Raw genomic sequence first — 6,000 nt, 5'->3', positions numbered from 1 at the left:
GGGCGGCATCAGATTATGGCCCCAGGGCCATATTTGGTCTGCGTGCCAAGGGCCTTTATGCGATTTATCATTGTATGGCTTAGAGGGTAGATCGCAATGAATATATTAAAGGTAAATTTTGCTTTCATAGCCTTCAGATAACATTGAAATGAACAGAAATTGATTATAATAACATGTAAAAGGTATTTTCTTCTGAAATTTAAAGTTAAAAAAGTATTTTTTGTTAATAAAAAAAATATTTTATTTTTGAGAGCCCCCCCCCCCCCTCCCGCGTACGTCTGTGATCCCACCAATATGCGTTAGGAGATTCAGAGGGGTAGAGCTGATGACGAAATTTTGCTGACAAGGGAGGGTCAGAGTTTTGCTGACTATTGCTGACAAAGGGGTGGGGGGGTCAAAAAATACTAAAAATTTGCTGACGTAATACTTGAACGGCCCCAAAGCATCGGTGAGCTGTGATCAAACCTTTCGCTTAAATAGACCAAGACACCGCAAACGCCATCTTATTACTGGTATGGATCGACGTTGTCAAGCTTGTGCATCCAGAATAGATGGGAACATCCCATATACTTTTTGAGACTCAATATATGATTGTTCTTCTATGCAATTTTGGTTTTATATTTTCTTTGCAATTTCACCAGTATCCGTTGCAGCACCCTATGGTCTGCGTAAACTCCAACAACAAAAAATAATTAAAGCATTTGCTTTCATATGCATTTTTTTTTTTTTTTTTTTTTTTTTTTTTAAACTTTTGAACATTAGCATATAACTGTTCAATTCTAGAGGAAATACAGTAAAACCTGTATTTAACGGAATCTGTATCAAGCGGAAACTTGTCTTCAACGGAAAAAAGTCTTGGTCTCGTGTTTTCAATGCCCAAATGCACATTTAAAACCTGGATTAAACGGAACCTGTGTAACGCGAAAACGGAAAGGGAAATTGTGCCCTGTTAAGGGAAAATTTCATACTTCGAGTGTTTCCCAAACAATATAGACTAAGGGATCGTACAAAATGTTGAAGTGCTCTACCGAAATTTTTTTATGCAATCTCTGCTTTCTAATGTGAGTTCTACACCATCCACCCTAAGATTAGCAAAAGCAGTTTCCGTACTTGATGCTATGGTTTTAATAAGCCACAGGTAGTGAAGCAGTTGCTTTTCGAAATTGTAAAATTTTTTTTCGGAAAAACAGGCTTTTCTAAGGGAGAAATCTGTGCAAAAATTGTATTAGCAAATCCAATCCTTGTACAGATTTGTAAATTGTATGCATGCTACTACTACTACTAAACCCACATGCAACTCGTCCATATTCCTCTACGGAACCTCTAACGCAGTGGTTCTCAACCGGTGCTCCGCGGCCCCTCGGGAAAAATAAAAAACCCAGTAAATTTGAAAAAAATAATTATTGATATTTTTAAAAAAATTAATTAATTAATTAAATTAAAAAATAATTATTAATATTTTTTAATAATAAGTCTGAAACTTTGATGAATAAATAAAAAATATTCGTCCGGGGCTCCGCCATAGAAATTACATACCGGAAAAGGCTCCGTGGATCAAAAAAGGTTGAGAACCGCTGCTCTAACGAATGGTACATGTTGGAATGTGCGTGTACGTGTAGTGAAACCTGACGTGTGTGAAGTTTGTTTGTGTGTAATGCTTGTTATGTGCAGTGCTGCCATCTGCCACCAGTTTTCCTAACTATGAGTGAATGCATGCTACCACTACTAAACATGCATGCTACTTTCCGTGATCGTGGTGCTGGGTAGGGCCGGAATTAGAGGGAGGCAAAGGGGGCAAGTGCCCGGGTGGCAAAATTTAGTGGGGCTGAAAATTTTAGGTGGAAACAGTAACACCGTTATGAAATCATCGAATTTTACAGCAAAATCGTGTTTACCCCTACAAAAATTCCTAGTTACGACCCTGGTATATGGATTACATAAACATAGACGACAATGTACATACAAACAATCTGACAGGACAGATACTGACAACTTCATTGAAAATTTGAGAGAAAGTTTGAAAGAACAGAAGTGTTATGTTAGTTCAGAAGAACAGTAATGGGGTTTTATACAGATGTTGCGAAAAACCTAATGTTACACATTATGTCAGTTGAACTTTCTTAACATCTTAGACAACCCCTCTCGCAACGGCAATGATTTTTCTGGGGTACCTCTACCTGGCTATGGGTGTCTCCCTCCGAATTTGTATACTTATTACCAAATTTGTAACTGGATCTCACGCTATCATGAGGCTCCCCGTGCCGTGAGCTCCGTACCCTTGAGAACCCATGCAATCAAATACGGTACTGCTACTGGGGACCATATTTGACCGACAAAAGTACGGGGAATTTTAATGTCCTATATGAGTGGGCATAATTAACATCACAAACCAGGGGCGTAGCCAGAAATTTCGTTCGGGGGGGGACCACTTTCATTTCGGGGGGGGACCAAAGTGACAGAACAATGGATTTGGCCATCTTTTTCCCTTTTTTCGGTCATTTTATCACATTTCGGGGGGGGGGGACCAGAACCCCAAGTCCCCCCCCCCCCTGGCTACGCCCTTGTCACAAACTGTCATGACTCGTGGCATACTCTGTGGAACACGGGGAGTTGTTTCTGAAGAACCCAAATAAAAAACTGTCAAGAAAAAATTTGTGGATCGTCGTCAAGTGTTTCCACCAATTATGACGGTTATGAATAAAAACTTATTGTGGACGGGAAATAAAACTCTTTTGCAAATCACATTGAATTGAAATATATTTCAAGGAAAAACATTGAACATACCAGGGACCAGGGACAGATCATGGGATGTGCGACCAGTGTGGCCACATGTGGGGGGGGGGAAGAAATATAATTTAAAAGAGCAAAAAAAGCTCTCTCTCTCGACGAAAACAAACATGTTTGGGGGTGCCAGGAAATAGATCCCGCATGGGTAGAAATTTTTTCCCAAACCGCCCCTGAACATGACCATATAGGCGTGAACCCGTATCCCGCCCATGAGGCCCAATATTAGCCACCCTCTCCATAGAATACGTAGAATGCCTATAAGATTATTGAGCCCCCCCCGCCCCCCCCCCAATATCTCCATATTGGTAGTGCCTTTCATATAACACCTAACACTAATGGGCGAATATAGGGGAGGATAGAGGGAGTACCACCTCCCCACGTTCTCAAAAAAATTGTATTACTAGCATAGAAGAGTGGATGTTGAAAATCCGTCCCCTTCCCGTTCACTATATAACCAGAGCCCAGGGCCGTCATTTCAACTTTTTCCAGGGGGGGGGGGGCAAAACACATGTACTCAATGTATGTATATATATGTATATATATACCATTTTTAGTGTATTTTCGAAAGCCAGGGGGGCAACAGACCCCCCCTGCCCCCCTAAATGACAAGCCTGCCAGAGCCCCTACCTCGTTCGAAGAACCTGTATATATTCGTTTATCTTATCAACATGATAAATGTGCCAGATAAGCACATACAGACATAATTATCATGTGAATACGGGTAGTTTATAAATGGTGAAAATAATGTGATAAATAATAAATCCGTCATCATTGAGTGAAATTTTATGTCACCATAAAAGCAGATATGAGCGGATATGCCAATGATACAATTTTTCTCAGAACGAGGTCGGCGATTCCCCCCGCCCCCCCCCCCCCCGTCACTCTGTTTATGGCAATTGATGGCAACATTATCGCCCAAGCAAATTGCTGTTCTCTATCCTGCCGTTTTTTTAATGATCAGACGTCACTTAGAACATACAACTGGTTTTGCCCCTTCCGATATGGAGTATGACAAGTCCGCCCGCCTCTCAAGGTGCCTTACCGCCGTAAATCATATCAGAATCATCTGTGGTTTCATTATTTCATCCATTCAACAAACTTGTGCAGCCATCTGCTGTTAAAAAATAAAACTTCATGACTAGATAATAAGATTAAGATATTTTACCTACGTTGCCATCCAGGAAAAGCTCGAGTTTTCAAACTTGTCGACAGATAGCAGCATAAGTTTGGTCAAGAATTGAAAACCAAAGCAATATCACACTAGTGTTAGATTACCATATTCATAAACTGAGAAAGGAGGACGACTGTGTGCGCATCCTCAATGACGTCATTTCCATAACAGATTTGCACAACAGATGGCGCCACTTTTCTGCACAAAAAAAACACCCCCCCCCCCCCGCACCGCTCTACAAATAATTTTTCTCAACTAAATAGAACCGCTATAATGTTCCAGAAATTTGATAAAACCGGTTAATATGCATAATCACTGACTATTACGCATAGTTACCAACCATTTTTATAAGTTTAATAAATTTTGCTTTCACATTTATCAGTGTTCAAGTGTTCTTAATACCCAGCTCGTATTGGTAAATATGATAAATCGTGAATTAATTATTTACATTTACTAGAAATTTTGCTCAAATTTCAGTCTAGGATGATGGATTCGATCAGTGTTGTAGCTTATATTAAAATATGTTGATAAATGTGAGGAAATATACAATTTTATACATTCTTAAATTTTATGCATTTATGGGCATTGTAATACTGAAAAAGGTCAACATTTGCAAATGCTTATGCATTTGCATATAATCTAGTCATGAAAAGGTTATTCGAACTCACGCGATAAGTTGTTAACACAAAGAGGAGCAAATATTAATGATATAGTATATGTTTGTGAAATAGAACTGTCATAATCTGCAAAAAGTTAATACATCGCTCCTATAGTTGTCAAGCTTATTTAATGTTGTCTTGTATTGGTGGAAAGGGAAGTAGGATGATGACGTCCAAAATGCTATACAATGGTCTTGGACTTGATATGTCCAGCGCAGACATTATGAGTTGGAGCAAAAAAGATTTTAAAAAAAATTATCCATCTTTTTTCACTCGCTTCTAATGAATTGTGGCCACACACGGTCAGTTTTATTACTTCGCCTGGAGCAAGAAGGAGGTTTTGTTTCTATACCCTCAGATTTTTGTTTTGCCAGTGGAATAAGCATTTAGTGTTGTTTGCATCATATTTCCTTCATTTCTGAATGGAATAGGTAATCCCCTCCCCCACTTCAGTACATGGAATCTACAATGACATTCTCGATATGGATAGTGTGGTTCCTTCTTTCAGAGTTGTTTCCCCGACGGTCTTTTTCCATGTCATTCTGGAATAAGCTGGGCTATTGTTAGAATAGCATCTGCCTGCTTGGAAGCAACATGGATTCGTCTGGGAATTTCGAGGGCGTTGGACAAAGCGTGTAAAAATGTGTGGGAGGAAAAACACACGCATACACTCATGCCAATAAAGAGGCATGTTTAAGAGTGAAAAAAATACCCTGAAAAAAAAAAGAGAATGATTCCGAAAACCTGAAAAGGAGGACAAAAGTACGAATTTTCAAAAACGTAGGAGGACGCTCGAAATAGACGACCAAAAAAGAGGACGTGTCCTCATAAAGGAGGATGGATGCAACTTTATTTAAAACCGGCGCACCACAACAATAACTTTTCCGACTGAAACAAACGCTAAAAAAAATGGGGGAATTTCGACGGCTATTGGTCGATGCGTGTGGGAAAACACACACACACACACAAAACACTACTATCGGTGAAAAGATTTTTGTTTCAAGGTGGAAAGAAAATTCCTCCAGTAACAAAAGAAAAATAATTCCGGAAACCTGAAAACTAGGACAAAAGGGCTAATAGAAATGTAGGAAGACGCTTGAAATGGCATCAAAAAGAAAGAAATTTTCTTCTAAAGGAGGACGTCTGGTAACCTTACATACACTACAGCTACATCAAGAAGCAACCTTCATCCGGCTTTGAGAGCAGTATTTCCCAAAGTGGGTAACATATAGTTCCCTTTTTGGAAAGGATCAGGGTAGGGGGCGTGTCACTGTGGTGGTGGCCGAGTGGCCATATATTGATGGATTCACATCGCGATCACCTGCTTGTATTTCTCAATTGAGACAGAGCGGCGGGTTATGATCTGGGTAGGAGGGTATGTGC

The sequence above is a fragment of the Pholcus phalangioides genome, unplaced genomic scaffold (genome assembly GCF_987345545.1).
Source record: "Pholcus phalangioides strain wild (caught in Gottingen) unplaced genomic scaffold, Ppha-v1.0 ptg000013l_1, whole genome shotgun sequence".
In the NCBI taxonomy this organism is placed as follows: domain Eukaryota; kingdom Metazoa; phylum Arthropoda; class Arachnida; order Araneae; family Pholcidae; genus Pholcus; species Pholcus phalangioides.
Note: the sequence above shows the minus strand (reverse complement) of the source record.